We start from the raw sequence: 20,055 nt of genomic DNA on the forward strand, positions 1-20,055 counted from the left end.
TTCTCAACTTTTTCTCGAATCTCGTTCATGGTTTATTTCGTCTCAGCCTCAGAACCTTGGTGCCGCCGTGCAACTTCATTTATCTTTCGTGTGATATGCTTATATTCCGATCTGATAGATGTAAGTGTGGATTGAAGTTGTGCCGTTATTTCTTTGATACGAATGTGCATATTTGTGTGACGGTCGGTTCGGACCTGCCTAATCATCCACGACACCGACCGGTACTGGGGTATCCCTCCCCAGTACCGTAAATATATTTTTCTTCTGTTTGTCTCCCATAATATAATGTAAAAAAATCCTGCAGTGTAGCCGGGTCACTACCAAAATTAGCATTTTTTTTGGGACAGGAGGGGATAGGTAAGGATCTTCTAGCCCTCGGCAACCTAATCCCCTCGGCGACGGAGGGGATCAAAAATGCCACTTCCAGGGAGCGGGGGAAAAGGAAACCTATATTAAAATGTAACTATGGATAATTAGAGATATGGGATGCAGGAAACGTTTAAGAAAACGTCTGAGTTATTCTTAGCAAATAAACATCCAACCTCGCTCGACATGTGTGTTCAAGGTTGGATGGCTGTCTGAGGCGGCTGGCTCTTTGAGGAGGAACCCAATCCAACCCAAGTTGTTCCTGAAGTACTTTATGTAATATTGTTTTTAGTATATTAAGCTGAGCGGCTTAACTTTCGAGGACTTATTGAAGGAGTATCAGCTACAGCATCCAAAAAGATTTTCCTCTATTTGTACCATACGTACTCTTCTTCTATGACTAGCATCAGTTCTTTTTTTCTAACTTTTTAAAATTACAATAAAGAAAGTCAATTAATTCCACTCAAAATCTTATTAAATGGAATCGTCTACCAGTTTTCCTTAGACGTTGGTCAATTCGTTGAAAAGTCTTTTGATTTGGAATGGTGCGATTAGGAAATCAATATTTATACAACCTTTTTGCTTCCAATGCATTATAAAACGCCAAACCATAAATAAGATGCATATCTGCATACCAAATAAACGTGAATTCCATATTTCGATTTAATTCAAATTAAATTCACGAAGAAATCCAAAAATTAATAAATTATTATCAAAATAAAGGATCAATGTATTTATAACGTGAAAGATGGAAAATTTTGAGATTGATAGATAATTATTTATTGTGTACTATAGAAATGTTTTCAAAAATGATATGTTTACAGAACGTTTATAGAAACAAAAAATACTGATATAAAGACGCAAAAACCTTTCCGTTTACAATCTTTTTCAGGTTGTTTTTTTAAGGGCCAAACTGTATTTTTAAAAACATGCACTTTGTTTGATTAAACAACTTGAAAGGAAACTTCTCTGTTGTTTGAATAACTATCGCTGAACAAAAGAACATATCATGGTTCTTTTTAATTAAAATAAAACAATGATTTCTTTCTTATTTTTTTCTTCGAAACGGTTAATTTTATTGATAATGAACAAGAGTGCCATTTCTTTAATTTAAGGCTCAAGCTATCCATATTTATTATTTCAGAGTCTTTGTCATACAAAGTGTTCAAAATTAAAGTATTATAAAAAAAAGTAAAATAGACAAGGTAAATATGTTTCAAGGACTCCATTTTAAGAGGTTAGTAGTAGAGTAGTACTGATCACGTAAAATTTTTATTAAATTATACCAAGTGATCCGTCCACATTTAGTTTGTGAATCAAATAGTTGACATTTTTTCTTTTTATAATATTTCTTTGTTTTTCTCTCCAAATTAAAACTACCGATAATTTAATTTTCTCTTTTTATTATAATCAATTTAATTAATATTTTCTAAGTCTTAACAGCAACAAATCTGCGCGTGTACGATAGCCTTTAAATTTCCAAATTCCTTTGGTTTGTGCTGAACGGAGACCAGAGAGAAGACGACTTCCTTGTTAGCACTTTATCATCCGCAACTGTTGTCTTAATCTTACCGCATCACAGATCTTGATTTAGTTATCAAACCCGCAATCACTCTTAGTGATTAAACCCGAATTAGAAGACCCAAGAAGTCCGGAGCAGACCTGCTAAAGCCGGATAAAGGCACCTTAAGGTAAGGATCTCTGTAAGGCTGATTTTTCGACCTTTCCACATTTACTTTTAATAACACAAGTACAGTCCACTTTGAATCTCTCACTGAATTGTCTAAATCCACCTTGTGCTTGACTAAAAGTATAAGTAACAATTAACAAAAAAAAAAGGGAAACAAAAGAAAAAGTTTGTTTTTCTTACCAGAACAACCACCAAGTACTTTAAAAATTATTCAAGAAAAGCTATGTATCTTTCTAGGGAGGACCTATAGGAATTCTTTTTATAGAAAAATTTCATATTATTTTTGTATTTTCTACCTGAATCCGATAAAATTTTCCACATTTTTCCGGGATATCCTGTATATGTATGTATGTGTCTAATTAAGCTCTACTAAGCTACAATTGAAGCCATATAGAAATTTATAATAATATAAATGATCTATTGAACACTGAAAGTTGACCTTTCCTTAAACATTCTGAATATGCCATTAATGAGCTTGGAGTTTGGTATTAAAATAATTTTTGAAACAGGACAGTACGGTGTCTTGGAATAGCAATTTTTTTGTTTATACCTATTCACTGAGAAAATTCCAATTTTAAGTCATATCTAACATACCCAATGTCAGGAAACATTGCATCAAGTCACAGATGCTTAAAATTAAAGCTAATTTTTACATCATTCACAAATATTTTTATGAAAATTTTAATAATAGAAAAAAGTTCAATACTGTTTTTGAGAATAATAACCGATATTCGTATCTGCCTGATTTTAAGACCAGCCCGTATAGAATATATAAGCTTTTACACTTTTTGGGCTCAAAAAAGTAATGTTGAAATATTTTTTTAACTGACTAGTAATAGTAATATTAAAACAAAAAAAAATATTTAAATTTTTTAAACAGCTGATCTAAAAGATCTAAAGAAGTCTAATTACACTCTACAAAACACAGCACGGTTCTCTAGGAACCAAAAATTAAAGGCATTTAATAAAATAAATGTAATTCCCATCCGCTGTTGCCTCTACCTGCAGGCACCAGGGGTGCTATAGCCCACTATGGTCTTTTACGAAACTAACGATTTAATTAATATCTTAGTTGTGCCATCTATCGGAAAACATTTGAAAGCTAAAAGTCTAGTAGAGCTGCCAATTATGCCGCCTTATTATGTGGTCACTTTTACATTTTGAATATCCACGACACTTACACTTTAATAACCGTAATGTTACAGTCAAAGTATTAATTGTATGTTTCATTTTTATCAAACTGTTTTTATGCATTATCGCATTTTTAGTAGCTTTAACGTACAGAATACATAGCTTAGTTTTTTCCGGTCTTTTTTTCTTAACTAACTTTATTTTAAAAACTTAAAAAAAAATGTTAATGTAAAATTTATGGGACGATTAATCTTATAAGAGATATAATGTATGTACAAATCAAACAACTTTTTTAATTTTTTTAGTTTTGATGCTTTTTATATAGAAAAAAAATTATATTACTGAGATAGTATCTGCGTCGGTTTTTTTACGTAGCGTGTATTGTCATTAATAATTCATGACTGCTCAAAGTCATTGGCCATGAAATACCATAGGTTTATTATTTAACAAAGGATTAAATTTATTTTATGTATTAAAATGTGCAATAGTTTATTTTTTATTGTAGGGCCATGTAGTAGTTAAATTGTTTGAGTAAAGAAGAGAAAATAAATATTTCAATCATAAATTTCTGTGTAAAAAATATCATATACAAGGTGTTACAGAATAAAATGCTGATCCCTAAGGGTGTTAATCCTTAGGTCATAAAAAAAAAGTTCAAATAAAGCTATGTCCTAAACTTCTTTTGAGCTAAAAGCGTGCTGAAAGTTGACACCCTTAGAATCAAATACAGGAGTACCCTGTATGAATTTTTTTTTTAACTATTTAATAATAAAGTACCGCTAGAACTAGAATTGTTATACTGTAATGGTAAATTAATGTATGTATATTTATGTTTTTACATATTTTTTTAATAATAAATATATATTTTTTTACTAAGAAATTGATCATGCATAAAAATATTTTTTTTTCGCGGTAATCGCATGTCGGTCAAGAAATCAAATTTGCCCTAAAATGAAAAGGGATTATAAAACTAGTTTTTATTTTATGGAAAAACAGTGGCGTATATAATATTTAAAAAAAATATTTACTCTTCGTTTCTGCACGGCCGCCATTGGTTAAATTTTTTAAAAATCTCCTACCTCAAAAAATGGCTGTTGATACTGAGAGAGTTTGTGCTAAATTTGATAAACATATCTAAGAAGTTAGAGTAGTAGTTACTAGTTATCTAAGAACCTTAAGATTTAATTACCCTGTGGCTCAAAAGTTAAGGGGTTTATGACACAGCTTTATTTGAACTTTTCTCTTAAAAGTATTAACGCCCTTATTCTTAGCATCTGCATCATCTTAGCGCCCGCATTAGCATCTTATTCTGTAACACCCTGTAAAATTAATGAAGTATTAAATAATCTTCTTTTTTCATTGATTTAAACAAAAATATGTTAGGATTTTTAATTCACATTGTTGATTTTTCCAGAATTTTTGTACATATGAAAGTGATAAATATGTTAATTTATTAATAAAATAAATTAAAACTCCTATACGTTCCATATGTTTAACCCCTCATCACATCATTTCGGTATATATGGTACATTGTTCGCCTAGAAACGCAAAAGTCATTCTTAGTGAGATTATAATAAATGCAATAATGCTGACGACATAATGTAAAAAGCAATAAATATACAGCGTATAGCCGTATATAGAAAATGTAACGTAACATTTTCCTGAAAATTTAGTAGCCATGGTAACAGATATCACAAACAATAGGACCTGAGTTTAGGGCCATTTACTATAACTTTGGAATAAAATTCTTTCAGAAATACTTAATAACCTGATTGACAGCATGCAGAGACGTTACCAAGGTGTTGCTGTGCTTTTTATCATGAAATTTGATGATTTTAAACAAACATTTCTATTTTGTAAATTACTTAGTTAACCATGAAAATGTCACAATGGTTTAATAAATGATAGTGACATTAAGTCAAAATATTAACATTGTGTCTTATGATCAACTTAATTAAAAAAAATTAAAGTTTATGGAGGCTATTTATTTTTAATGTTTTAAGCGAGATAAAAGCGAAATTAGAAAAGCGATAAATATATCCACCAGATAACGATTTTATAAAAATCAAGAGAATAATGCTGGTCATTTGGAAAATTTCCTATAATATTTTTTTTTATTTTACGGATACGCGTGCGAACAAAGTATTTTGTAGTATAAATAAGCTATTTTTATCCGTTGGTTGTAAATCTAGATACAATGTGAAATTTTCTAAAATGTTCTTGCTATTATTTGAAGATATAGTCCATCAAAAATAAATAGTCCCAGTAAAACATCATTTGTATGAATTACTCGTAGTAATTTTTCTTCTTTAAAATTTAGTTCATTATACAACATAACGGTAATACTATAGCTAAAACTGCCACTGTCATAACTAAAATGTCATTGTCATTTAAACCATTGGTGATTTACAAAATAAAAATGTTTAAAATTATCAAATTTTACGAAAATAGGTTTATTGTTGCTATATTTGCTATTGTTTATTTATTGCTATATTAAATGAAAGGTATTTTAACTGTCCATTCGTATATAATAAGATATACAGTGTTACATTAAAAAAATAGACCTTTCGCAATTTTAGTAAATAAAATACAGGGTGTTTCAAAATTCACTACATATATTTTAAGGGCGTATTCCTGAGGTCAAAATAAGACTTTTTTTCCTATAAACATGGTCCTAAAATGCGCCCCCTTCAAGCTACAGCCATCGTCAGAAATGTAAAAAAAAATCGATTTTTTAAAACTGTATCTACAGTTTTGCATCAAATTTAACAAAATTTGGAATACCCCCGTTAGCATTAAAACATTCTGCCACCCAATCTAGCCATAGCCCCAAATTTTGGTCAATCGAAATCGATGTGGCTACTTTGAGTGGCGTAATGTTATTGTATGCGCTACATCAGGGGTCAGAATGTCGAGATGGTCGAGGCTTGAGGATGCACTTGTCCGCTAGAAGTGCGTTCGTTGGTTGCGTTTGAAAAGTTAACCTCAACTAGTTGGATTATAAAACCCAAAAAAATAATACGCACTGTTTCGTAAGTAGGTAAGTAGTTTTATACATTATACCAAAGATACTAGATATACCTACACTATAGTTCGCCTATCTGTCATTTTAGTTTATCAATGGAAATTTATTTATAAATAAATTTTTATAAAAGGAGATAAGTATATATTCTTATTTGTTTTTTTTTTTTAGTTATGTATTTTACTGTCACCACACAGGATTCAAAAGAGTTACCCCCTCAAATAATAAAAAAGGAAAATCAAAAAATTCGGATTGCAAAACAACTATTAAAATACATATGTATTAAAATAACAACGAAAAACAGTATCAAAAAGAATAAATTTGTTAAGGTTAGTATACTATTGACTATATATACAGAGTATAGGGCACCCCAATCGCCTCGGAGATTTTATGGCAGGAGGTTTAAATATTTTTTTGTTAGAATGTACAGTTTCGGTTCAGATTTTAAAAATCTGTTGATTTATACAAAGTGATTTGAAGATTTATTTTCAATGAACTAAAAGAAAATCTAAAAACGTTGGTTTTATTTTTTGTTGGCTTATGTGAAACTATTTTTTAGGATGGAATGCCAGCCATAATTGTTTTTACTATAATCACAACCATAATTTGAATTCCGCCGAAGCACTTTCATATTTGCACCCCTGTAAGGATATATGAAAACAGTTTGAGGAATATTTTGAATGTGGCTCTGGCATACAAGAAGCAATGAACTACCACGAATCAAAACTTGAATTAAAATATGGACCAGAAAGTGCAGAACTAGCTAATTCTCAAATTAATCCCAAATATCGATCAGTGCAGTTTTGGTTTGAAGAATGGAGAACCAAAAATTTAGGACCGCGTTCAGGTGATGGTGTTGTACAAGCAAATTCCATACCAATAAAATAAAATAGAATGTAAAAAATATTTTGAACATTTGTTTTATGTCCTATTGACATAAAGGGTTATTTATTTATAAGCTATTTTGCAGCAATAAAGTAGCAATTTATTGTACTAGTAAAATAAAATACCTTTTAATTAAATAAAGCATAACTGTCACTGCCAATATCGCACCTTTTCACGTAGCACCACGTTAAAGTATAAACTACATAATATAAAATCCATTCAAAAAAAGAATCGTACGTAAAATAATGTACATATGTATATAACGCATACATAAACAAGCTTCATTAACTCATCATTTTTTATCATTCGTTCAATAAATACTAGTTATATAAATAGCTATTATTGTTTTAACCTTTTATATTTTAATGTACATACATATGTAATTCTTTACGACAGTACGTTAATTTATTTATGAATTTAAATATAATCAGTAAAATAATAAACAAATCAAAATAATATTATTCAAAACATAAAGTCTAAATTTATTTAAAATAGTTTTAAGAGTTTTTTTTAAAAATAAACTCTTAAAACAAAACTAAATCTTGCTTTCTGATTAAGAACTGGCTTATACCTACATCCTACATATCGAGGGTCTAACGTCATATGGGGCGTATGCGCCAAAAAGTAAATTTTACAGGAGAAATTAAAAACATTTAATTAATTTATCATAAAAGTTTGAAATATGCCTTTTAGGGGTATATAAGAAAGTACATTTTTACCTTTATCGAATAATTAAACATTTACGATTAATTAATTAAACGTTTTTCATCTCTCCTGTAAATTTTACTTTTTGGCTGATACGCCCCTCTGACTAAGTTAGATCCTTGATATTATTTAGTTTTATTACAACTTACGAGTAGGTAATTATAATAATAAAATTAATACAAAATCTAATTTCCTCAAAAAAAAGTTTTTCTAAAAATAAGTACCTATTTAGTTTTCAAAAACTGCATAGTGTTTTTTTTAGAAAATTGTTGAGAAGCAACAAGAGTTTCAATCAAAGGGGATAATTATAAATTATTTAGAAAACCCATTTGCTCTCATAGTAGTAACTAAAATTATGCAAAGAGCACATAATTTGCCATTCGCCAAAGATATAGTATTTGTTGACAGTACATCATCATGTGATTCACTAAATCATTGCTTAATGTTTTTACTGACACCTTGTCAAATTGGTGCAGTTTCTTTGGCAATAATTATAACCTCAGGACAGTCAGCAATCGATTATCAAGCAGGATTTGAACTGCTAAAGAACTCGGTGAAATTCATTTTGCGGGCAAAGGTTTCCGAAAATGTTTATGACTGATGACTCCAATTCTGAAAGATGGGCCTTAAAATCTAAGTGGCCCAATTCTAAAACTTTGCTTTATCGGTTCCATAAGTTACAAGCGGTATGGCGCTGGCTGTGGGGAAAAAAACATGGTATTCCAGCAAATTATCGAAAAGAGTTTTATCAAAACTTTCATAATATTTTAGTAGCGTCTACAGAAGATAGAGCTAACGAGAAATTTAACTTGGCAATTTTAAATTCTGCTTCATTGCCAGAATGGCAAAAATATTTAATGGATAACTGGAACAGGAGGACAGATCGGTGTTTAGCCTATAGAGAGGCAACAACCCACGGACATCAAACTAATAATTACAGCGAGATAAGGTTATTTAAAGATATCGTGCTTTCAAGAAATAAGGCATATAATGCAGTGTCCCTAGAGGACTTCTGTTGCACAGCAATGGAAGACTACTATCTGTGAAGACTAAGAAATTATATTTATCAGAGAGATGCGACATATAGGTTGCTTTTAAAAAGGTATGCTGGGAAAATTAAATACTTGCAGAAACAGGCCATTTCCCAGTTATCTAATACCCTATACTCTGTCTTGAGTGAAAATTCGGATAAAAAGTATGACGTTGATATTTCAAACGTTGAGTTTGCAGCTGTGAAGTTGGACGGCTAGGCTCTTTTTGTAAACACCAGGGTGGAGTTCTGCATTATTTTCAAAAAGCATCTTTAAATACTCCAAGTTTTAGTGTCGAATCAAGGTTTTTAATGACTTAGCTAACTTTTGGAGAGAATGTCCAATAAAAGGATTTTTATATGCCATTTACATCTACAAATCAAAACATGACTGAACGAGTGGGTGAAGCTGACGAAAATTTGGCTACTGATGTAAACTTAAATAATGGTTTAATGTCGGAAAATAATATTAATGATCACCAAACATTAACTGACCTTCAGCAAAAGAAGAACATTAGTGAGGATCAGTTTACCTCACTTATTATTTTAATGAAACAAAACCATATAAAATTTGGTACCACTGCACCACAAATAATAGTTGATTACAATTAAACTAAAGGTGGGGTTGATACAGTGAACAAGATGTGTGTGGCCTATGATTGTGCCAGAGTTACTCGTCGCTGGCCAATGGTTATATTTTTTATGCAACTTAATATAGCTTGAATAAACTCCTTCGTTATTGTCAAGAGCAATTCAAAATATATGGATGATACACCTCGAAGAATATTTCTGGAGAATCTTGGTATGCAGTTACTAGACGGACACATACGACGAAGAGCTTCTAATAATCGGATACCACGTACCATTAGACTTCGCCTTAGAGAAATTTTACATTTACCACTGCAGGAAGAGTTACCCAAACCAGAAACCGCAAACATAAAACGACGCTGCTTTTATTGTGATAGAAAGAAAAATAGACCAACGAGATTTAGGTGTGCATACTGTAACAAACCTATTTGTTTGGAACATGCCAACTACATGTGTAGTGACTGTATGGCTGGTGAAAGTGACGAAGATTGACGATATTATTTTAGTCAGAGTTAAGTTTTATTTTTGTTTTTTGAAATTTAATCATCTTTTGCTTTTGTTGAAAGTTTGTTAGAAGTTCTGTTTTTGTTTTTGATAATTATATGTTTCGATTCTGTGATTCTTACAATTTAAAAATTGTTATTTTTTATTAAAGATTCTCTGGGCTTTTGGATTTCAATAATTTACCTTCAAAATGTGTAAATATATTTATATTTGATGTGTTTATATATTTCCACCAAGACTAATATAATTATACACGATTTTTGATAATTTTTCACCGAAAAAAAGATATGCAGAGTTTGAGTCCGACGTTAGTATTTATGTCACATAAGTCCTCGTTAGTACCGGAAGGTTAATTACACCATAACACTTGTCATAATATTAAGGGTCAATATTTTAATTATTAATTACATTTATAAATCTCCCTGTCTCTTCTTCCTTGTGAGATTTTCTTTCAGGTTTATAGGTATAGTGCTTCTAGTAATTTCCTGTTTTCTTGGTCATCGGGATTTTCTTATCCATCTGGGATAAAACAGGTGGCGCTTTATTTTATCAAACTCTTGTTGAATCCACGCCACTCTACCAAAGTGGTTAGTGCTAGTCGGCTTCCCTTTAAGAAGATCCCCTGAGCCGTCACCTCTATAGTCTATAGTAAGTCTCCCTCCTTCCATTGGTTCCCTTGTACCCATTTTCTAACCCTCACTTCCCATTTTTCCTTCCTGTTATTAACCATCCGTCCATTCAAATTTCATTTAATCCAGGTAAATAAGATAAAGTATTAAATTGTTATTAATTATAATTATTAATTATTATTTCTTTATTTATATTTAACACCTTGCTTAAAAATGTAATGTCATTTCACAATGTGTAATTTAATTTATATTCTCTAGTCTATTTCTATGGATAGCAATTTAATTAACATAAAATCTATCTTTCTGAATACAAAAATCAATATAAATATTTTAACATCAAACATATTGTTTGTTAATTATAATAGATATCCTCTGCGTCGAAAACATTCTGCCACCCAATCTAGCCCATACAAAAACATTATGCCACTCAAAGTAGCCACATCAATTTTGATTGGCCAAAATTTGGGGCTATGGCTAGATCGGGTGGCAGAATGTTTTAATGCCCCCCCCCGTTATTTTAGGCGGTCTATTTACTCTTCATCTTAAAAAAGGCGTAAAACTAATTTTAAGGGGTAAGCTGAGGGGGTGCAAACTTTTGACGGCCAAAATTTTATGTACGCATATATTTTTTTTAAACTAAGCTACACCAGAATATGGGCCATACAAATATCTGAATTTTATGTCTTTTGCATTTTTTTGATAATACGAATAGTTTTAGAGAAAATCACCGATTAATAAAAGGCTACCAATAACGTATTAATTAAAATTTAAACAGATAATAATAAGTAGTAGGGTGTGACTATTTGTTTTAGGACATTTTTTAAGCGGCACGGCATTTAACAATAAATAGGTAGACTGGTTTGGCTATTGTTGAAACTTTGTTATTGAGGTTTTTTTCAATAAATTGATGAACAATTATTTACATTAAAGAATGACGGTTTATAAAAATACAAAAATTGGTTAAAAAATTATTTAACATTTATTAACATAATAATTAATTATTTTTTAAATAAACAACAAACTTCCAAGAAACAAATATTTTTTTTATAAAAAGTGCTCGAAATGCGCACCCCCCGCTGCAATACAAGCCTCCATTCGTCTTCTCATAGATTGTCTTACTCGCTCTAAAATTCCGGGAGTATTTCTTATTTTTTCAAAGGCATCAATAATTCTTTGCCTTAGGACCTCGAGCGAAGGCACTTGACCAGGATTATAGACGAGGCTTTTTACATATCCCCAGAAAAAAAAATCCAAAGGATTGCAGTCCGGGAAGCGTGGCCACCAACCAATTCATCTTTCAGGAAACACACAGTTCAAATAGTCATGCACTGTTATACGGAAATGAGGGGGGGGCACCGTCATGCATAAACCACATGTTCGCTCGCACATTTAAAGGTAGGTACTAAAATTCTAGGAAAAAAGAAAGGACCAATTAACTCATCTCCCATTAAACCTGCCCATACATAAAGGCTAAAGTGCTTCTGGTGGTGAGATTGCCTAATTTCGTGCGGATTCTCTGCTGCCCAAACATGCACATTGTGAAAATTCACCAACCCTTCCCGCGAAAAATGAGCTTCGTCTGTGAATAGAATACTTGATAAAAAATTATTATCTCTCGCGCATCTCTGAAGTAACCACCTTGCAAACTGTAAGCGCCTTGGGAAATCTTGAGGTAGCAAAGCTTGAACTCTTTGAATATGGTATGGATACAAGCTATTTTCGTGCAAAACCCGCCAGAGAGTTGCATGAGAAACATCCAAATTCCGAGCTATTTGTCGGGTGCTTAGGCCAGGATCGTCGTCGATGGCATTCAAAATTTGTGCCTCTGTCATTGGATTTCGTGCTTGTTGCGGTCTGCCTGCATTGTTCCTGGGGGTCCGAAAACTACCGTTTTCCGATGCCGATGTGACTCTGAAAATGTTCGTACATTCGGGAGTCGGCGATTAGGAAACCTTAACTGATACAATCTTTGAGCTTCATACGCGTTACCATCAGCAAGACCATAAACAAATGGATGTCTGTAAGATGTTCGAATTAATAACGTTCATTTTCCATTTTAGCAATGTTAGGGTTTAGAAATAAAACATGGGAATAAAAACTACACTTTAAAACTAAAACGGGAAGTAAACTACAGGAATTAAACAAAGTCAACAATGACAGTAAATTTATTTTAACCAAATGTCAAGCAAGTTAAAAAATGTCTAAAACAAATACTCACAGCCTACTACTAAAACCTTAAAAATAAAAATGTCAACAATTGCGAAACACAGCCTACTTCCTAAATTTTTTCTTTGATTTTTAATTTACGATATTGCTATCCTTTTATTCACCGGCGATTTTCTCAAAAACTAATAGTCGTATGAAAAAGATGCAAGAGACCAAAAATTTAATATTTTGTATGGTCTATTTTTTGGTGTAGCTTAATTTTTTTAAAAATGTATGTACACATAAAATTTTGGCCGTCAAATGTGTGCACCCCCTCAGGTTACCCCTTAAAATTAGTTTTATACCTTTTCTAAGATAAAGAGTAAATAGACCGCCTAAAATAACGGGGGTATTCCAAATTTCGTTAAATTTGATGCAAAACTGTAGACACTTAGAGTAGAGTTTTAAAAAATCGATTTTTTTACACTTCTTGCGATGGCTGTAGCTTGAAGGGGGTGCATTTTAGGACCCATGTTTATAGGCAAAAAAAGTCTTATTTTGACCTCAGGAATACGCCCTTAAAATATATGTAGTGAATTTTGAAACACCCTGTATATTAATTTATTTTTTAACGATCCTCTAATTAAGATGGTATCTTAAAGTGATGTTTAAAATTGGAGCTTTCTAGGAACTTAAATGGTTGAAAAATAAACAAAATATTTGTCACTGATTTTTAATAAAAAAGACGCAAAATAATTTGTTTCTCGAAAACCGCTGGAGAAGTATAAATAAAGAGAAGATATCTATAGGGAAGCATGAATAAAAAAGGCTCAAAACGAAACAGAGAATCAAAGTATTTAAAAATATATAGGGTTTTCATTTAAAATATCAAAGGTGTTGCCATTATTCGATATAAGTGGCAACGCTGCAGTGCTGAAAATATTTTAGACCGATAGAGCATTATTCTTATATATCTCTTATTATGGCTACCAAATTTTCAGAAAAATTCTACGTTCCGTTTTACGTATACGGCTTATACGTACCATCGGTCGTCAACCATCCTGTATATGTGATGTTGAAATCTTAACTGTGTGTTCGAGAAGCTGCTGCTACCTGCCAAAAAAGATAGGAATAAAAGCTTATTTAAGTGTGACGTCCCCCTAACCATGCTAAACAGTTGCTGAACCTGTGGTCAATTAGTATACTTTTTAATCAGACGCTTTTCAAAGAAGAAGGTACCCAGGAGATGTGATATGATTGAACATCTTCTCAAGGACAAGCCTGCTTAGGTTAATAGTTTTTGTCGTATTTTACCCTCAGTCCTCTAAAAATAAAATTAATTTAGTAGACTAATTTTTGATTGGTAAAAATTTTAATATCATTTGCTTGAATGAACACTGGCTATAAGTATAAAATTCAGTATGGTAACAAATTTGCTAACGGTCAATGCATTACTTCCGCAACATACATGGACAAGAAATTTCAAATGTTATTGGCAATATAAACCCTACCACTTCAAATCTTAGTCAATGGTATTACCAAATTGTGTGTTAAACATTTTTTTCGATGGAGGAAAAGAAATATCAAAAGATTTACTTTCAGTTAAAATAATAATTAACAGTAATAGTAGTCTTGAGTTAATAGTAATAATAATTTACTCCTGTATCTTGATGACATCAGCAATTCAATTTAGTTAACTCAAGTAACTTTCATTAAAATGAAAGGAATTAAGCATTAAAAAGAAATCGGGATAACGTTGTCATAACAACAAACATTTTAACACATACTCGGAAATTAATTTTATATCCGTTAACAAAATTAATTAACCTCTAAAATAAATCATGATTTACTGACTTACTGAAAAGTGTGAAGGGGTCTAAATGATCTCATTCTGACTGTAAGGTGTGATACATCGGGTAAAGCCGAAAATTAAAGCAAGGGTAAAAGAACATACCAAGCTAATGTAAAATAACATACATAATTTTATTACTAATACTTTTTCTTCTTTCGCCAACCATATCATCGAGGCTAGACATAGATTTGTACAGAAGCCAGTCACAGAAGTTCTTCATGTTTGTCAGAAAGACTTAAAGTTGGACCTTTAAGAGTTCCTCGAAATTAATAAAGCCATAAAATCAGCAGATTTTGTTCGTGTCAATGAACAGACTAAGTTTGATAGCAATCTATTTTTTAACTCTTTACATATACTATACGTCTAGATATAATATACTTCTTTAGAAGTACTAATCATTTACCCCTTTCCCTCTCCTTTATTCTTACTAAACTACCCTTTTACTAAATAATCTTCTTTACAAGTATTTTCAATTCGAGCTGTTTCGCCTTCATCGTTATATATTTAAGATCAAATGTTCAAACCTTAGTTTTAACAGCATTCGCTACATGTCGCGACTTTTAACATTTGTTAATTTTATTATCATAATCATCCTTTTTTATGTAAACATCGCAGCTATGTAGTGTAAGGTAAGGTTTTAAAAAAAAATTATTTTACGTATAACTTTGACTTTTTAAAATTTCGTTAATTTTTGTTAAAAAAAAATTAAAGGCTGGTGATGATGAGTTAACTTATCGAAATGCATAATTCCTGACAAAAAAATTGATATTTTCATTTGTGGAGAAAAGTTTTTCCGCCCTTCCTATATCCGCTATATTAGGTATAGTCACTTCACTTCAAGAATGGACTTCGACTTACAAATATGATCTTTTGATTTATGTAAAAATATAAAGGAAATTCCATTTAAACAAATTACATTTTTCATTTTTTGTATATTTATTTATTTTTGTGTTTTCACCATTTTAATCAACAGAAAGAATCTTACGAGTTTGCTGATTGAACCGATCCTGTATCTTACATATTAACAAAGATACCAATAGTGCCGACTTAATCGGAGGCACCTATTTAGTTAACTTAGAAGACTAAAAGAACGAGTTTTAATTTTCTCCCAGATGCTTTGCGAAACACATGTCGAGATTAAAATAAAGAGTTTTGCTTACTGGTAAAACTATCTCGTAATTTGAGTGTCCTAATAATAAAGGAACCTTAAGTATAAGCTAATTAATAATTCAATGAAAACCTGAGGCTCTTTAAATTACTTTTATTTACCACTTATGGAAAATTAGTTATTTGGCACAACTTGGTTTATTCTCTATACGTGCAATATATTAAAAATATAGTAATTTTGCCCGAGATTCAATTTCTGTGTAAAATCTACATATGAATACTAATATTATATAATTATAATGGATCTAAAAGATATTAAGGTAATTGAAAGGCGAACATTAAAAGAACATACGCAGAATTGTTAAAAAATCGTACATAAATTAAAAGTAAGAGAATGCAACTGACATTTTTAAAATAAAAGAAAAAATGTATGACTAGCTTAATAGGCAAGGAAAGCAAAACTTTCGATGCGCATTTGATAAAGAAAAAAATTATCGACCATTTCTACCCTGCTGCATTTAATTGAAAAAAACGTATAAATTACCATATAAATTGGGGCATGACTAAATAAAAAATAACTTTAATTATAGCACTGAATGAGAGTTAATTCGCATATCGGAAATGGCTATTATTCTGCTTTCTGAATTTAGATCTTTATTACACGCTATAAAAAGTGTGATTGTTTTTATTAATTTCTATATTTAATCGCTAATGGATCATCTCAATTCACATAATTATTTATAATTTTTAATCTTTAATATACAATTTATGCGTTAAGATAATTTATAGATCACCATTTACCATGATAAAAAGCTATAACTTTAATCTGCCTATTTTTTACAAAAAATGTGTTTTTAATTAAAATAACCTGCATTAAAACTGTAGTATATTTTTGTTTTAAATCTATTACAGCAACCCAATTGAATTAATAAAAAGCTAGAGTTAGAGGTGTAAATAACTGAAATAAAGGGAAAATCGGCATTATGGAATACAAAATTGGCATCGTGTAAGAATAGAAATTTGAGGGATCGTTTTTATATCGAAGTAGTTGAGATTTTGGGTATTTTAAGTAAGTATAATGTTAGTTAAATTATAATAACATACAGGTTTAAACAAGTTAATCATAAAATATTTTCATTCCACAATTCATTTTGATTTGTTATTTAACAAATAATGGCAATAATAACTTATCTAAACAGGTTTGTTACAAAATTAGTCCTTGAATGAATCGCGAATTCCAGTAGCAAGTTTAGATGCCCTGTTGTTTCTTATATTTAAATTTACGTTGTTTTGTCTCGAGCAGGAGCAGCATTCTCGACAATATGAACATAATCGAAATCAGAATTTTCATCAATCTGGAACGAAAGGTGTACTATGCATGCGGATTTGATAACAATTATAGCTATTTCTCGTTTAAATAAAATGTTTGAGGCAAAGACTTGGAAATTTTGATATGCATTTTTTAAAACGTGATAAGCCATCGATGAAAATTTGCGTATAATTTTCTAAAATTGCATTTTTGGGATGCGGGTATGGTCTCATTAAGTTTTTTTTTTTAAGGATATGCCTTGTCCCCGATTATAACGTTTGGTAGAATAGTATTAGTTAAATTTGGTAGTACTCATTCTGGAGGTAGATTAAATTGATTGGATTCCAATAAATTGTAGAGTGCTGATGACTGAAATACTCCACCATCACTTTCTGATCCACTTCAATAGTAATAAATTTTTTGTTAGAGGAAACTTTTGCGTTTTGATGGGAAAACAAAAAAGATAAATATCGGCGAGAACTGAAAAAAGTTCCGGTTTTGTGTTCGGAACCCCCCCCTGCAGACCATTACAAATCCCGTATAAAATTAAAATGTTGATTAGAGTCCGCATACTTAGACTGTTTTATACATATTTGCACAAGTTTAATTAATAGTTTTCATGAAAAATATAATGGTTTCATTTATGGAGATATGGAATTTGTTTTTGTGTATTTCTTGAAAAAAAAATCAAAATTTTATAAGCAATAACAAATAATGTATTCAAGTTGTATGTTGCTGGAATCAGTATAATTTGTAAAAGTTTTTAGGCTATACGATCACTCAGTCTATGTCTTACACTTTTTTCGCAAAAAACGAACTTAAAGTTAAGTACTTATATTTAATGTTGTAAAAAGTACAAAAATTTTTTTTTGCGCTCTCAAAAACTAATAATTGAAAAATTATACTTTTATTAGAAAAATATCATTTTTAGGTACAAACCAAAAGAAAACGTATTGTTTAATTTCTTTGCCAACGTGATGGATTTAAAAAAGAAACACAAATATGGTATGTAATGGTATGGTATTATATGTAACTTTTAAAATATTCATAATTGCATAACAACATAGAGGATAATTTGTATAGAAAATGACTCCCTCTATCGCTTGTTTGAGTTTGATCCATCACTTTTAGAATACCCCGTATACAGGCTGTCTCACGACAAATAGACGCGATCGATATCTCGGAAACTAATTTTTTAAAAATTTTGAAAATTTGGCAACATGGCACAGTTGATGGGGGCTACACAACTAAAATATTTTGACAGTTGTGACGTTTCCGGTTATACCGGAAGTTCTTTCGACTTAATTTTAACACGGTTCAGAATTGTTTATTAGTTGATCATGACGGTTGTCATAGTAACCGCTAGAAGCCGCAGTGAGACAATGGATTATATGCATTAAATTTATAAGTGACTTGCTATTTAGGTTTTCTTCGTAAAAGTGTAATTTAATGTGTAATTTAATTAAAAAGTGTATATTTCTGTTATAATCCATTATCTTACTGCCGCTTCTAGCAGTTACTATGACAACCGTCATGGCGAACTAATCAACAATCCTTGAGCCGTGTTACTATGCAGCTTTTAATATTAGGCCAAATTTAAACTGCCAATATTTCGGAAACTATCAAATTTTGTACTAGATAACCTTATATAAAATTAACCTTATTTTTAATTATCTTTATGAAAAGATTACAAAAATAGGAGGTTTCCATTAAAAAAAATTAACTTTTAATGATTTTTTCATTTTAATTTTTAATGTTAGTTTTTGACCCCCCTGTACCTTTTTTTAGCCAAATATTAAAATAGTCTTTTAAAGTGGTCCTTCCTTTAAAATAAAACCAAAACTAACCAATAAATAAAGGCTACTAAAAGGGAGTAATCGGTAATTATGTTAGGGCTTATAAACATAGTTTTTCACATTAAATTAAAAATATGTCAAAACGGTTACTTAGGTATAGGACATTATACACGAAACATACATAGAATTTCACGTGAAAGCCAAAAATGTAAAAATATACAGGGTGTTCCATTTAAAATAACGATGCTGACATCTACTTCCGGTATAACCGGAAATGTCACAATTATCAAAATATTTTAGTTGTGTATCAACTGTGCCATCTTGCCAAATTTTCAAAATTTTTGAAAAATTAGTTTCTGAGATATCGATCGCGTCTATTCGTCGTGAGACACCCTCTGTATATGTGATCTAAAAAATATTAAATTTAAGTTTAATCAGACAAAATATGATTTTAACTTGATATTCTATCAACACAAGAACAAGTCGGCAAATCAGAATTTCTACGAAAATAAGTTAACTAAGTACCTGGGATATGTTATAATTAGAGATGGAGTAAAACCAAACCCTGAAAAAATAAAAGGCGTAGGAAAATTTATTTAGCGAAACTTTTTGAAACGTTTGAAAAAAACGTTCAAAAGACATATGTTAATTTTCTACTGTATATAATTTTATTGCTGCAGTTGTAAAACTAGATGTAAAATTTTAAAATGCTGTTGTTTGTAAATTAAGGATCACTTTAGTGGGTGTCATGAAAAAATTACTCATTAAAGCAACATTTTTCTCTTAAAACTCACACATTCTTTAAAGCGGTTTACTACGTGAGTAGTGTTATTCATTTGTAGATAAAAAAAAACAAACTGACTTTATGTAAATTAATTATTAAACTCCATGTAAATAAGTTTCATCATGCAATTGATGAAACCTAATCAGATTTGATATGATGGGTATAAGTGAATGAGTTGTTGATTTTTTAATTATCTAGTTTTTAAGATGTTTAATTTATTGCCTATTAATTTAAGAACATTTCATAGAAAAAATATTATTAAATAAAAATGTTTCTTGGCACTTTTTATCTATAATTTACTAATTTACTCTTTAATTTACTATTACCGCTGTAAAATAAATTTGCCTCTTATGTAAATTAATATTAACTGCATACACAGATGTTTATTTCTAAGTTTCAAATAAATAACAAGGTAAACTTAGAAAGTTGTGTAAAATACTATCTAGTGTAAGTATATACATATGTTAGATTATATTATTTTTGTAAGGATACTTTTGATTTCAGGAGTTATT

The 20,055-nt window shown here is 30.5% G+C and overlaps 1 protein-coding gene and 1 long non-coding RNA gene across 3 annotated transcripts in view; both read left to right on the forward strand.

Annotated features, from left to right (window-relative positions):
* The window catches only part of LOC126740311 (uncharacterized), a 124,074-nt gene that overhangs the window by 14,976 nt on the left and 89,043 nt on the right, over positions 1-20,055 (forward strand). The window lies entirely within an intron of this gene.
* On the forward strand, positions 6,108-7,144 carry LOC126740312 (uncharacterized). Its single transcript, XR_007661859.1, has 3 exons — positions 6,108-6,227; positions 6,381-6,538; positions 6,769-7,144. It is a non-coding gene; the product is annotated as an uncharacterized LOC126740312 (long non-coding RNA).

The sequence above is a fragment of the Anthonomus grandis genome, chromosome 9 (genome assembly GCF_022605725.1).
Source record: "Anthonomus grandis grandis chromosome 9, icAntGran1.3, whole genome shotgun sequence".
Taxonomy (NCBI): Eukaryota; Metazoa; Arthropoda; class Insecta; order Coleoptera; family Curculionidae; genus Anthonomus; species Anthonomus grandis.